Below are 15,747 nucleotides of genomic sequence, written 5' to 3'. Positions count from 1 at the left end.
ACTATCGCAATTCTTTTTGTCCTCATTTTCTTTCTGCTCTCTCTCCTTCTCCTTCTTTTCCTTCTCCTTCACCTTGACTCAGATAGAAGTCTGTAGATTCTCATATGCAATGTTCTTCATATATTTATAACATATATTGCTTCCCTTTCAAAAAGGGAAGCACATCACTTTTAACTTAGAAAAAATCAAAGATTTGAACAGCAATAGCAGTCAGGCAGGGTCATATCAAGTGCAACTCAAATTTCAGTTTATTTTTAAATAAAATACGTATAAGTTATTTTCAAAAAGAAAAAGGCAATGACTATGAATAATTAATAATAACCTTAGCAACATGTGGTGACAGGATTAGATAAACATTCTTAAAGTCATAGTTTTGGAGCTAAAGGGAAATTAGAAGATTTGTTTGATCCAAAATTTTCTTTTTATAGGTGATGAATGTGGGTCCCCCAAAGCTTAAATAATCTGCCAAAGATTAGGGTTTCTGACTTTGGTTTTGCTTTCCCCCCCAAACTCCATACTCATATGGCAATGCCTGTTTGTATGTATTTCTAAACCATCACTGCACGAGCACGCATGTATTTAAATTATAACAGAAGGCTTCTGCAAGTTGACAGCTGTAGAAAAATATGTTCTTCATCATTAATGACTTAAGCTTGTTACTCTGTACATATGCTAGGGTGAAACCTCCACTAAATATTCTGATACCTCGCTGTGGGGTGAAGGTGAGTTTGGCTTTTAGAAGCAGACTCTCTGAGAAGTTTTATAAAGCTGCAAAGTTGTCAAGTACAAGTCATGTCTAACAACACACCCCAAATATCTGTCCCTGAGCCTAATGAAATTTTCCAATCACAGAAAACTAGTAAAAAATAACCAATTAATTTGGGAGGGAAGGACTATCCAAATGAATAAAATCACAGACTTTTTAAATGTTATAATTCTAGTCAATCAACAGTACATTAACATATCCATAGCTTAAGGTTAATGAATCGTAAAATGTTAATAGTTAAATATTCTTAGAGGTCACCTAATTAGATTACCAATGCTTGATCTATGTCTCTTCCATACATCAGCTTCCTAGCTCAGTCTTTCTTAATTCAGATGACTCCATTAGCTTTCTAATTGGTCTCTCTGTTTTTAAGGTCTTTGTCTCTCTCTGTGTGTCTCTGTTTGTCTATCTCTTTTTCTGTCTTTCTCTCTGTCTCCCTATTTCTATGTCTGTTTTTCTCTTTCTCTCTGTAGCAATCTGTGTCGCTCTCTGTCTCTGTCAGAGACACCCAACTCTCCTTCTCCCTTTCTCTGTCCCTCTCCCTCTCCTTCTCCCTCTTTATCTCTCTGTGTCTTCCCCCTCTCTGCTCTTCCTCCTCCTCCTCCTTCTCCTCTTCTTCCTCCCTCTGTTATCTCTTTTCCATTTTACAGATAAATGCTCCCAAAATGAGATTCCCAAATCCAAGTGACATGGTCAGACTACATTTTCGAAAGATCATTTGACCTGAGTGGCAGAGGAATTGGAGTGGGCAGACATTTCATGAACTCTTCAGGATAGAAACAAATAGCAGTATACATCACAAACATTTCATCTATTATTCCTGTATCTTTCAAAAGAATGTTTCAATGTGTAGAATGTATTATCTCTGAAATTTCTGCCTCCTGACATTCCCAGTTTCCTTCATATCTCAAATACTCATCACTCAGTCTGTGCTTTCCTCATATTTCAGAAAATTACCTTGCATTTTATATAGTCTAATGCATGCATACATAGCTGCCCTATTCCAGTGGAATGTTAACCTCTTCAGTGTAGTGACTTTTACATTTTTGTCTGTGGACCCTTATAGAGTGCCTGCTCCTCAAGATGAACTTAATTAATAGATATTGATTGATAAATTCATATATCCTGACCCTTCATTTTTAGATAAATAAATTAAAATTCATAGGAATAAAATTATTTTACCAAGGTCACAAACTTAATAAATGGTAGTGTACAGACTCAGAACTAAGTCTTCCCACAATAATCTTGCTTTTTCTTCTACTCCTCACTTTCTGACTTGAAAGTTTAATGAAGAAATTTTTTTTATTATTATTATAGCTTTTTATTTATAAGATATATGTATGGGTAATTTTTCAGCATTGACAATTGTAAAACCTTTTGTTCCAACTTTCCCCCTCCTTCCCCCCACCCCTTCCCCCAGATGGCAAGTTGGCCAATACTTGTTAAATATGTTAGAGTATAAGTTAAATACAATATGTGTATACATGTCCTTACAGTTATTTTGCTGTACTTTGAAAAAGTGTACAATTATCCTGTGAAGGAAATCAAAAATTCAGGCGGACAAAAATAGATGGATTGGGAATTCTATGTAGTGGTTCATATTCATTTCCCAGAGTTCTTTCACTGCATATAGCTGCTTCAATTCATTACTGCTCCATTGGAACTGATTTGGTTCATCTCATTGTTGAAGATGGCCATGTCCATCAGAATTGATGATCATATAGTCATAAGTTTTTTCCTCTTCCACAGGTCTGAAATGTAAATGATCCTATGTTCTTCTAATTTATTTATAATCTCATTCTTTATGCCTAGGTCATGAACCCATTTTGACCTTATCTTGGTGCACAGTGTTAAGTGTGGATCAATGTCTAGTTTCTGCCATACTGATTTCCAGTTTTCCCAGCAGGTTTTGTCAAACAGTGAGTTCTTATCCCAAAAGCTGGAGTCTTTGGTTTTTTCAAACACTAGATTATTAAAGTTATTGACTGTTTTGTCCTTTGAACTTAACCTATTCCACTGATCAACTAGTCTATTTATTAGCCAATACGAAATGGTTTTGATAACTGCTACTTTATAATATAGTTTTAGATCAGGTACAGCTAGGCCACCTTCATTTGAATTTTTTTTCATTAATTCCCTAGAAATTCTTGACCTTTTGTTTTTCCATATGAACTTTGTTGTTATTTTTTTTAGGTCATTAAAATAGTTTTTTGGGAGACTGATTGGTATAGCACTAAATAAATAGATTAGTTTAGGTAGTATTGTCATCTTTATGATATTTGCTGGTCCTATCCAAGAGCATTTAATATATTTTCCAATTGGTTAGATCTGACTTTATTTGTGTGGAAAGTGTTTTGTAGTTTTGCTCATATAGTTTCTGATCTTCCCTTGGCAGATAGATTCCTAAGTATTTCATACTATCAGTAGGTACTTTAAATGGAATTTCTCTTTGTAACTCCAACTGTTGGATTGTGTTAGTGATATATAAATTAATGAAGAAATCTTAAAAGCTCATTATCACAGGTGTATTAGTGGATTAAAACAGTAAGGAATCACTGTTTGTCATTTATTTTCCAAAATATTTTGACACTTCTGTTCCCATATTTATTTGAGAACCATTAATTGAAGGGCAATGTCCCAGTTGCTAAGAGGGTGCCTGTATTCACTGACTGCCTCCAAGTTTGGGCTGAAATTAAAAATGACCCTTGATGATATTGGCAACAAAATGTGTGAGGAACAGCAGTCACCTCCGTCAAAAATATGTCTGAAAAAGAAAATCAAGTTCCAATAGTAAAAGTAGCTGATAAAAAAAAAAGCCTCCCAAACCATTAGAAAAGATTCCTCTACCTAAAATAGTTAAGGAAGAGAAGCTAACTCATGAGCTCATTAGGCTGGATTCTCCATCTCTAAGCCCAATGGAAACATCTAGGTCTGTGTCTACAGAAGAGTTTCTGTGCCAAACTTTTTTCCAATATCAAACTTGCACTGAAAGATTTTGAATTCCAAAGGTACAGATGATCCAAAACTTCGTAGTGAAGATGTGAAAGATATGCATTGCTATTTCAGACAACTTGAAGAAGAGCACATGATTAGACCAATATACCTGGTGGGTCAAGAAGCCACTGGGAACAAAAAAGCCATCCTAATTGCCTGGTTGGTAAAAGCACAGATGAATTTCAGGTTGCTATAGGAGACTATGTACATGACAGTGCCCATTATTAACTGATTTATGCAGGAAAATACTGTGTCTAAAAAACTGTAGGAGTTGGTGGGTGTAATCCCCATGTTCATTGTCACCAATTATGAAGAAATGTGCCCACCTGAAATTGGAAACCTTGCCTTTGTAATTGGCCATATTACAGAAAGCACCAGATTCAGCAGATGAAAATGAAGATTCTAAAAATTTTAGACCAGTATAAGTTGTCCTTTACCACTGTACCTTCTATGCTAAACAGCTAATTAACATTGAACAGCACACCTCAGTTAAGTATATCAGATAGAAGTCACAAAGTTGGACTATGACAATGATTCTCAATGTATGGTCCAGAGAATCCTGGGGGGTCCTGAAACTTTTTTAGTGGGTCTAGAAATTCAAAATTAGTTTTTATAATATTGTACATATCTATAAAGAAAACCCACCTAAACCGAAGCACTTTGGACAAATCTTCAGTAATTTATAATAGTATAAAGATACTGAAAACAAAGCTTGAGAACCACTGGACTATGATATCATCCTCTCCCTTTCTTCCTTCCTTCCTTTTTTTCTTCCTTCCTTCCTTCCTTCCTTCTTTCCTTCCTTCCTTCCTAGATTGCAGCAAGTGAATTTTGCTTGACATTGAAAGTCCTTAGTAAGAGTAAATGGACTCTCTCCAATACTACTTGTCTTATACATAGGAGGTCCTTCCTGTAATGCAGCATTTGGCTAAGAATGATATTAATGTACTAGGGTTACAAAGCAATAAGCAAATAAATATCAGAATTATTTCACAACTGAATTCTGTAGTATTTTAAGATCTGTGGCTTCCATTAACAAAAGTGAAAGTGAACTATAGTGAAACCTGTAATAAAATTGGCACTGTGTGTTTTGTACATATTAGAGTTACCAAATATTTGTCATAATCAAGTTTTCTTTCATTTCTTTTAAAATATTTTCATTAACAAATTAAAATATGCCTTAAACAGTTTAACAACTATTTTTTGTAAGAAATGCTAAATAGAAGCATAACTTATATAGCTAAGTATAACAAGCAACATTTTAATCAATATCTCAATCAAGCCTTATATATTGATGTATGAATGTATATATGTTTATAAATAAGTGTGTATGTATATGTGTATACACACACCCAAACTCAGATGTATGACTGTTATATATTTACTAAATACCTATTTTCTAGGTCCTCAGTCCTGTGCTCCAGGGTTACAAAGATGAAAATTGCATAGTATCTTTTTTCAAGAAATTTATATTCCTATGGTCCCTTCTAGCTCTAAATCCATTTATTGGGTTCAATAACTATGAAGTGGTAAAAACTGGTTTGACTCATAATGTCCTCAGACCAGAGGATTCATGTATGCTAGGGTTAATAAACCCAGAGATTGGATAATATCCATCACCTTACCCTTGGCTTTTACTTGGATTGTCGGAGTTGGAATTAAGTTTACTGTGCCCATACCTTTCCTTCCACATTTCTTATTAGGCAATTTAGAACATATCTTTATTTCATTAGTCCTGGCTATATTTTTGTCTCTTTCTGTTGATAGAGGTAATTTTCTATCTGTGTCAGCAGCTTACCCCCGTCTACCCCCACCCCCAGCCAATCACCCCCATCCTCCCACCCCCTGACTCCCAACTCCCCTCCCTCCTAAAATTCTATAGTTGTGAACTCTGAGAGACTCTGGGATTTTGCTCAGAGTATGAACCCAGTGGTCCAGAGGGACCACACTGTGTGTTGCCCTCAGCCAAAAGCAATGAGTACTACACGTTGAGACTGTTTGTTACTTGTTATTTTTTTTCTCCTATCCTTGTGAGTAGTAATAATATTTGTTCACTTCTCTCTTTGGGTGATATTTTTTTCATCTGGACTTTTTTGCAAGAATAATGCTCATCAGGTAAATAGACACAATATTATTTTAGGAACATAAAGAATGTTAACATAAGCTGGCTACCCATCATAGTTGGAAAATAGCCGCTTGATTAACCTTGGCCTGGGAAGTACTATGATTCAAATTTGTCTCCGACTCTTACTAACTGTATGCTTCTAAATGCCTGAATAACTTCTGAGTGAGGATCAGATTAAATGGCATTTGTAATTATATAATCCTATAATCATGATACAATATAAAAGTCAATGCATTTAGAACCAGAAGAATTAGCAAAACTCTGATTTTCCATTTAGTATTAGTGTTACCATGGGCAATATATTCAACCACATTTCCAAAAAATGCAAAATCAGGGGACCAGACTAGATTAACATTGAGGTCCAAATTTAAATCTATGATCTATGATGAGCATTAAAACTCTATATAAATGTCAGCTATTGCTACTATAATATACAAGCAGCCAATAATTTAAGAATTGGTTACTCTCAAAGCTATCTCAGAATTCATTTTTCCCACAGATGCAATATTACAAAGCTTTAGGTTGCTAGTTCAAAAAAACATATTTAATAAAAATTAACTGAACTAGCATTAATAAAAGTAACTTGAATTCATGGTTTGAGGAGCATGGACAAGGTACTGTCTGAATGCTCTTGTGTTACTCAATTTCCTCTATGGATACACCCCACTTGGATTTCCCTTACTACCCCAAATCCTTCAAGCTTCATCTCTATTCTTCCAGTTCAAATTTCAGATTTCATTCTCAAGGCCACTATATTGCTAGGAGTAATAATTTCAGTTAGTGTCTTAAAAAAAGATAGCTCAAATGAATTACTTGTAATAAGAACATTGGATTTGAAGTAATAAGATCTGAGGTTGAAAAAAAACATTCATTATCTGTTAGAATTGTGACGTAGTGCCAGTTGTTTAACCTTTCTTGAACCAGGTGCCATATCTGTACAAGAGGGAGTATTAGATGATTTCTTTTTTAGCTTTAACATTCTCTGATTACAAAAAAAAAAAAAAAAAAAAAAAAAAAGGAAAAAAATCTCTGATTATGTGACTTCAGGAATTACTGGAGTAGTTTTGGGAGTATAAGGTACTACCAGCCCTGCCCAATTTTGTTCACAGAATCAGTTTTCCTGAATTATTATGTTGTTCATTTGTTTTTAATTTCACAACTTATTTCCTGCCTTTAAAAAAATGTATATATATTTTCAAAGTATAGCTTTATAAGTTAGTCAGTTCCTTGTTTTATAATTTGTTGTTTTAACCAGGCCTATATTTTGAGTGGGGTAAAGAACTGCCAGTGAGAAAACTTCCTCTTGACCTGCTCTGTAATTGAAGGTTTGAGAATTCTCAAGAGAAGTGAGAAATTAAGGAATTTGCCTCAAATTACTAGCCAAGAACTGTCAGAGATGAGACTTGAACACAGATCCTCTCTTTAAAGTCATTTTTCTAGTTAGGGCCTTTTCCTGCTTATATAAAACTCAGAAATTAAGATTGATTAAACAAGGGCACTTTCAAAATGAAATAATTAAATTTTATAGCATTTGGTGTAATTGTAGTTTTGTTGCTTTCAAGTATATAAGGTAACACATCTAATAATACTTTGGTTAATAAGCTTGATTTAATGGAATGGAATGTTTGGAGTTTGGGAGTTTGGTGGGATAGGCTTTTTGTTCTTTAAGATATGGCTTTTCTATCTCACCCAGGCTGAAAGTGCAAGGGCCATATACAACTCCAATTTCACAGGAGTTGTGATCTACTCCATTTTTACCTGTGATGGTTTGTGCCTCCAGAGATTACCCAATTCTCCCCTTCCCAAACCTTGACTTACCATCGGTGCCAAACTTATCATATGCTGCCACACTTAGTAGGGACACTCAATTAATATAGGAAGCAGAGGCTCGAATTCCTGAGTTTAGAAGACCCACTAGCCATTAGTGCTAATATCCCCAGTGACATAGGAATTATAGGTGTGTACTACCACACTTGGCAAAATATTGTAACTATTCTATACGTTTATGTGCTGAAATATGTTTTTCTAACTATGAAAAACATTCCATTTCACCTGTACAACAAAATTTTCAGCTATGTAATTAGCACATAAACTCCTAAAGGTTTAAAAAGCTATGTTACTAATATTTTTGTGTTTCTGGTTATTATTGAAGAAGTTTTCAGAGGAAGATTTTGGAAAGATGGTGAAGTAGGTCAGTAAATTTCAAGCTCTCCAAATTTCTTCACATATGGAACAAATTTGTGCCTTAAGGAAACATAGATTGGTAAAAAATGATTTGGGGTATAACAGGGGTCCTCTTGGTATAACCCAAGAACATCCCAAGAGATACCCCAGGTCAGAGATCATTTGTGGAAAATTCAGATGAATATTATTGATAAATTTCAAAATTTCAAAAACTCCACATCAAAAAGAAAAATTTGCAAGAAACAAGAAAAAAATTTCAAATATACTAGAGCTAAAATTAGAACTGTACAGGACTTATCAGAACCAAAATAAAAGAATACAGGTGCTGGAATCATGTATATCATGTATATCAAAAGAACTAAGCCTATGACAAACACTATCAAATCCAGCAAAATTATCCATAATATATATATATATATATATATATATATACATTCAAAGAATTTGTAAATTTTCAGGACTTTCTTTTAACCAAACCTGAATTCAATAGAAAATTTATCAGATAAAAATCAATATCAAAGATCAGTTTCAAGAAACTTAACATGGATAAATTTTTTATGTTTTTTTTTTAAGATGGAAATGTTTATCATATGTCAATGACTGACATCAGCAATTGGGTAGTTCAAAAGAAAGATTGGAGAAGAGTTGAATACAACCTACCTCTGAAAAGCAAAAATGCATAGGAAAAGGTAAAAATAGTAATTATGTTGTACAAATGAGATGCAGAGGGAGTATTAGACAAAGAGATAATATAGAAGGAAGAGGGTTTCATAGTTCTAAAAACCTATTCATATCAGAAATGGGTTAAATAGATAACACTACATTTAAACTATGAAGAGCATGGTGCCCTTCAAAATCTATAAAGAAATAAAAGGGGAGGGATGGGCAGAAAGAGAAGCAAAGACTGGGAGAAAACAAGGACGGTTTCCATGGTTGAAGGGATGTTAAGTTATAGCAAGGTAATTTAAGGAGCAGAATTAAAGCACAAGAGTTATCAGGAATAACAAAGAAAATATATACACAAACACTACAAAAGGATCAGGAGTATAATTTTTTTTTTCTCTTTTTTTTTTATTTTTTTATTTAATAATTACATTATATTGACACTCGTTTCTGTTCCGATTTTTTCCCCCTCCCTCCCTCCACCCCCTCCCCTAGATGGCAAGCAGTCCTTTATATGTTGGATATGTTGCAGTATATCCTAGATACAATATATGTTTGCAGAACCGAACAGTTCTCTTGTTGCGTAGGGAGAATTGGATTCAGAAGGTATAAATAATCCGGGAAGAAAAACAAAAATGCAGATAGTTTACATTCGTTTCCCAGTGTTCTTTCTTTGGGTGTAGCTGCTTTTGTCCGTCATTTATCAATTGAAACTCAGGTCTCTTTGTCAAAGAAATCCACTTCCATCAAAATATGTCCTCATACAATATCGTCGTCAAAGTGTATAATGATCTCCTGGTTCTGCTCATTTCACTTAGCATCAGTTCATGTAAGTCTCGCCAGTCCTCTCTGTATTCATCCTGCTGGTCATTTCTTACAGAACAATAATATTCCATAACATTCATATACCACAATTTACCCAGCCATTCTCCAATTGATGGGCATCCATTCATTTTCCAGTTTCTAGCCACTACAAACAGGGCTGCTACAAACATTTTGGCACATACAGGTCCCTTTCCCTTCTTTAGTATTTCTTTGGGATATAAGCCCAATAGAAACACTGCTGGATCAAAGGGTATGCACAATTTGATAATTTTTTGGGCATAATTCCAGATTGCTCTCCAGAATGGTTGGATCCGTTCACAACTCCACCAACAATGCATTAGTGTCCCAGTTTTCCCGCATCCCCTCCAACATTCATCATTATTTTTTCCTGTCATCTTAGCCAATCTGACAGGTGTGTAGTGGTATCTCAGAGTTGTCTTAATTTGCATTTCTCTGATCAATAATGATTTGGAACACTCTTTCATATGAGTGGTAATAGTTTCAATCTCATCCTCTGAAAATTGTCTGTGCATATCCTTTGACCATTTATCAATTGGAGAATGGCTTGATTTCTTATAAATTTGAGTCAGTTCTCTATATATTTTGGAAATGAGGCCTTTATCAGAACCTTTAACTGTGAAAATGTTTTCCCAGTTTGTTGCTTCCCTTCTAATCTTGTTTGCATTAGTTTTATTTGTACAAAAGCTTTTTAATTTGATGTAATCGAAATTTTCTATTCTGTGATCAGTAATGGTCTCTAGTTCATCTTTGGTCACAAATTTCTTTCTCCTCCACAAGTCTGAGAGATAAACTATTCTATGTTCCTCTAATTTATTTATAGTCTCGTTCTTTATGCCTAGGTCATAGACCCATTTTGATCTTATCTTGGTATATGGTGTTAAGTGTGGGTCCATGCCTAATTTCTGCCATACTAATTTCCAATTATCCCAGCAGTTTTTATCAAATAATGAATTCTTTTCCCAGAAGTTAGGGGCTTTGGGTTTGTCAAACACTAGATTGCTATAATTGACTATTCTGTCTTGTGAGCCTAGCCTTTTCCACTGATCCACTAATCTATTTCTTAGCCAATACCAAATGGTTTTGGTGACTGCTGCTTTATAATATAATTTTAGATCAGGTACAGCTAGGCCACCTTCATTTGATTTTTTTTTCATTAATTCCCTTGAGATTCTCGACTTTTTATTGTTCCATATGAATTTTGTTGTTATTTTTTCTAGATCAATAAAATATTTTCTTGGAAGTCTGATTGGTATAGCACTAAATAAATAGATTAGTTTGGGGAGTATTGTCATCTTTATTATGCTCGCTCGGCCGATCCAGGAGCACTTAATATTTTTCCAATTATTTAAGTCTGACTTTATTTGTGTGGAGACTTTTTTATAATTTTGCTCATATAATTCCTGACTTTCCTTTGGTAGATAGATTCCCAAATATTTTATGATATCAACAGTTATTCTGAATGGAATTTCTCTTTGTATCTCTTGCTGTTGGGTTTTGTTGGTGATGTATAAAAATGCTGAGGATTTATGGGGATTTATTTTGTAGCCAGCTACTTTGCTAAAATTATGAATTATTTCCAATAGCTTTTTGGTAGAATCTCTGGGGTTCTCTAGGTATACCATCATATCATCTGCAAAGAGTGATAGTTTGGTTTCCTCATTGCCTACTCTAATTCCTTTTATATCTTTCTCGACTCTTATTGCCGAGGCTAGTGTTTCTAATACGATATTAAATAATAATGGTGATAGTGGGCAGCCTTGCTTCACTCCAGATCTTACTGGAAAGGTTCCAGTTTTTCCCCATTGCATATGATGCTTACTGATGGTTTTAAATATATGCTCCTGACTATTTTAAGGAAAAGTCCATTTATTCCTATGCTCTCAAGTGTTTTTATTAGGAATGGATGTTGGATTTTATCAAATGCTTTTTCTGCATCTATTGAGATGATCATGTGGTTTTTGTTTGTTTGGTTATTGATATAGTCAATTATGCTAATAGTTTTCCTAATATTGAACCAGCCCTGCATTCCTGGTATAAATCCTACTTGGTCATAGTGTATTATCCTGGTGACAATTTTCTGTAATCTTTTTGCTAATATTTTATTTAAGATTTTAGCATCAATATTCATTAGGGAGATTGGTCTATAATTTTCTTTCTCTGTTTTCAGCCTACCTGGTTTAGGTATCAGTACCATATCTGTGTCATAAAAGGAGTTTGGTAGGACTCCTTCAATCCCTATTTTTTCAAATAGTTTATATAACATTGGAGTTAATTGTTCTTTAAATGTTTGGTAGAATTCACATGTAAATCCATCTGGTCCTGGGGATTTTTTTTTAGGGAGTTGATTGATAGTTTGTTCTATTTCTTTTTCTGAGATGGGACTGTTTAGGATATTTACTTCTTCCTCTGTTAGTTTGGGCAAGCTGTATTTTTGGAGGTATTTTTCTATTTCATTTAAGTTGTCGAATTTATTGGCATAAAGTTGGGCAAAGTAACTCCTAATTATTGCTCTAATTTCCTCTTCGTTAGTGGTGAGTTCTCCCTTTTCATTTTTAAGACTAACAATTTGATTTTCCTCTTTCCTTTTTTTAATCAGATTTACTAAGGGTTTGTCTATTTTGTTGGTTTTTTCATAGAACCAACTCTTAGTTTTATTAATCAATTCAATAGTTTTTTTACTTTCAATTTTATTGATCTCACCTTTTACTTTTAGAATTTCAAGTTTAGTGTTTGACTGGGGGTTTTTAATTTGTTCCTTTTCTAGCATTTTTAATTGCAAACCCAATTCATTGACCTTCTCTTTCTCTATTTTATACAAATAGGCCTCTAGAGATATGAAATTTCCCCTTATTACCGCTTTGGCTGCATCCCATACATTTTGGTATGATGTCTCATTATTATCGTTTTCTTGGGTGAAGTTATTAATTATGTCTATGATTTGCTGTTTCACCCAATCATTCTTTAGTATGAGATTATTTAGTTTCCAATTATTTTTTGGTCTACTTCCCCCTGCTTTTTTGTTGAATGTAATTTTCATTGCATCGTGGTCTGAAAAGGATGCATTTACTATTTCTGCCTTACTACATTTGAGTTTGAGGTTTTTATGTCCTAATATATGGTCAATTTTTGTATAGGTTCCATGAACTGCTGAAAAGAAAGTGTATTCCTTTCTGTCTCCATTACATTTTCTCCAGAGATCTATCATATCTAACTTTTCTAGTATTCTATTTACCTCTTTGACTTCTTTCTTATTTATTTTGTGGTTTGATTTATCTAATTCTGAGAGTGCAAGGTTAAGATCTCCCACTATTATAGTTTTACTGTCTATTTCTTCTTGCAGCTCTCTTAGTTTCTCTTTTAAGAATTTAGATGCTACCCCACTTGGTGCATATATGTTTAATATAGATAGTGCTTCATTATCCATGCTACCCTTTAGCAAGATATAGTGTCCTTCCTTATCTCTTTTAATTAGGTCAATTTTTGCTTTAGCTTGATCTGAGATCAGGATGGCTACCCCTGCTTTTTTGACTTCACCTGAAGCATAGTAGATTTTGCTCCAACCTTTTACCTTTAACCTGCATGTATCTCCCCGCTTCAGGTGTGTTTCCTGTAAACAACATATTGTAGGATTCTGGCTTTTAATCCATTCTGCTAACCGCTTCCTCTTTATGGGGGAGTTTACCCCGTTCACGTTTATGGTTAGAATGACCAATTCTGTATTACTTGCCATCTTGTTAACCCCGGTTTATGCTTTCCTCCCTTCTTTCCCCTTTCCCCCCTTCCAAGTATTAAGCTTGTGAGCACCCTTGCTTCTCACAGCCCTCCCTTTTTAGTGTCCCTCCCCCGCCTTAGAGTTCCTCCCCCTATCTTACCCCTTTCCCTCCCAGTTCCCGTATTCCCTTCCGCTTAGCTTATTCCTTCCCTTTCCACTTTTCCCTTCTCACTTTTCAATGAGATGGGAGAAGTTTCACCATAGATTGAATATGTCTTAAGATTTTTCACTTAAAGCCAATTCTGAAGGCAGTAAGATACCCACTATATTCATCCCCCTCCATTCTTTCTCTCAGATATAATAGGTTTCCTATGCCTCTTCATGAAATGTACTACCCCCACTTTACCCTTTTTCTGGTACAATGTCCTTTCCACATCAATTTCTAGAACAAGGTATACATGTATTCTTTATACATCTATATAGTCAAAATATAGTTCCCAAGATTAATCTTTACCTTTTTAGATTTCTCTTGAGTTCTATATTTGTAGATCAAACTTTTTGTTAAGTTCTGGTTTTTTCATCAGAAATAGATGAAATTCGCTTACTTCGTTGAATGTCCATCTTCTTCCCTGGAAAAAGATGCTCATTCTCGCTGGGTAAGTTATTTTTGGTTGCATACCAAGTTCCTTAGCCTTTCGGAATATCATATTCCAGGCCCTTCGATCTTTTAATGTGGATGCTGCCAGATCCTGGGTGATCCTTATTGTGGCTCCTTGATACTTGAATTGGGTTTTTCTAGCCGCTTGCAATATTTTTTCTTTCATCTGAGGGTTCTGGCATTTGGCCACTATATTCCTTGGTGTTTTGATTTTAGGATCCCTTTCAGTGGGTGATCGATGAATCCTTTCAATGTTTATTTTTTCCTCTGTTCCTATGACTTCTGGGCAGTTCTCTTTGATAATTTCCTGGAAGACAGTGTCCAGGCTCTTTTTTTCATCATGTTTTTCTGGGAGTCCAATGATTCTCAGATTGTCTCTCCTGGATCTGTTTTCCAGGTCTGTTGTCTTCCCCAGAAGGTATTTCACATTTTTCTCCATTGTTTGATTTTTTTGGATTTGCTTGACTGATTCTTCTTGTCTCCTCGAGTCATTCAATTCCACTTGTTCAATTCTGATTTTCAGTGAAGTATTCTCTTCACTCACTTTTTTAAAATCTTTCTCTAATTGTCCAATTGAGTTCTTTTGTTCTGTGGAATTTTTTTCCATTTCGCCAATTTTGTTTTTTAGAGAGCTGTTTTCTGTTTCCAGTTCACTAATCCTATTTTTCAAGGATTTTACTTCTTTATCCACTCTCTCTTTAACTTTCTCCAGGCTCTTTTGCCAAGCCTCCCTCTCCTTTTCCAAGCTTCCTTCTCCTTTTGCCAAGCCTCACTCTGCTTTCCCCATTTTTCTTCTAGCTCCCTTGTGAGAGCCTTTTTAATCACTTCTATGAGGTTCATCTGTGCTGAGGAACAGACGATCTCCTCCTTTGGGGAATCACCTGGGGACTGTTTGTTTTTAGTCTCCTCAGGATTTAGAGTCTGCTCTCTATCTGTGTAGAAGCTGTCAAGGGTTAAAGTCCTCTTCAGCTTCTTGCTCATTCTGTCTATTAATCAGAGACAAACTACCAAAGAAAAACAGAAAAAACTGGAGTCTTTCTTTGGGGGGGGGCTGGGTGTGTTATCGAGCTTCCTCTACAGACTGCAGGTGGCAGCAGTGAGGCACTAGCAGGACTGTGCTGCGCCTGCGCTCTGAGATCCCAAAGCGTGCTGAGTCACTGAGGGGGGGGAAGGGGGGGGCGGTGGCCAGGTCCCGAGAGACTCCAGCTGTTTGGGGTTGTATTCTTCAGCCCCGGTGTTTTTAGCTTCTCTGCTGGGCTGCTGACTTGCTGCCGGAGCAAAGTATCTAATCCTGTAGCGAAGCTCTCCCCGCAGAGACGGCTGCGATCACTCCCCACCCCCTCTCCAGTCTGCTCCCGTGCTCTCACTGCCGCTGCCCGCCGCCTGCGCCCGATCTAAAACTGCCCCAGCCCTCCAGTAAAGACAGACCTTTCGTGGCGGATCTCAAGGATGGCTTCTCTTGGTAACTATTTGTGGGGTTTTTTTTCAGTCAAGCATTGATTCAGAGGCTTGTAATGAAATGGATAGTGAGAGAAAGCATGGAGCTTATGCAGCTGTGAGCCTCCTCTCCGCCATCTTAACCGGAAGTCCTAGGAGTATAATTTATTTGAGGAAAAAAGTATACCTACTAGTCATTGATCTTAGACAAAAGTCCAACTTAAAGATTCAATCAAGAGAGAAATGTACATTATATGTCAGCCATATTAATATGTTTTAGATGCATGTTTACATATAGGAAAATGTGTGTGTATGTGTATGTCTGAGTATATGTATAGCCTGCTTGGGGGAGATGGGGTGGG

General features: G+C 35.5%; 1 pseudogene; it reads left to right on the top strand.

Moving 5' to 3' along the window:
• The first annotated feature begins 626 nt into the window (after positions 1-626).
• On the top strand, positions 627-7,698 carry LOC127546447 (G2/mitotic-specific cyclin-B1-like; annotated as a pseudogene).
• The last annotated feature ends 8,049 nt before the right edge of the window (positions 7,699-15,747 follow it).

The sequence above is a fragment of the Antechinus flavipes genome, chromosome 1 (assembly GCF_016432865.1).
Source record: "Antechinus flavipes isolate AdamAnt ecotype Samford, QLD, Australia chromosome 1, AdamAnt_v2, whole genome shotgun sequence".
Lineage (NCBI taxonomy): Eukaryota > Metazoa > Chordata > Mammalia > Dasyuromorphia > Dasyuridae > Antechinus > Antechinus flavipes.
This window is presented reverse-complemented; position numbering and strand designations above follow the sequence as displayed.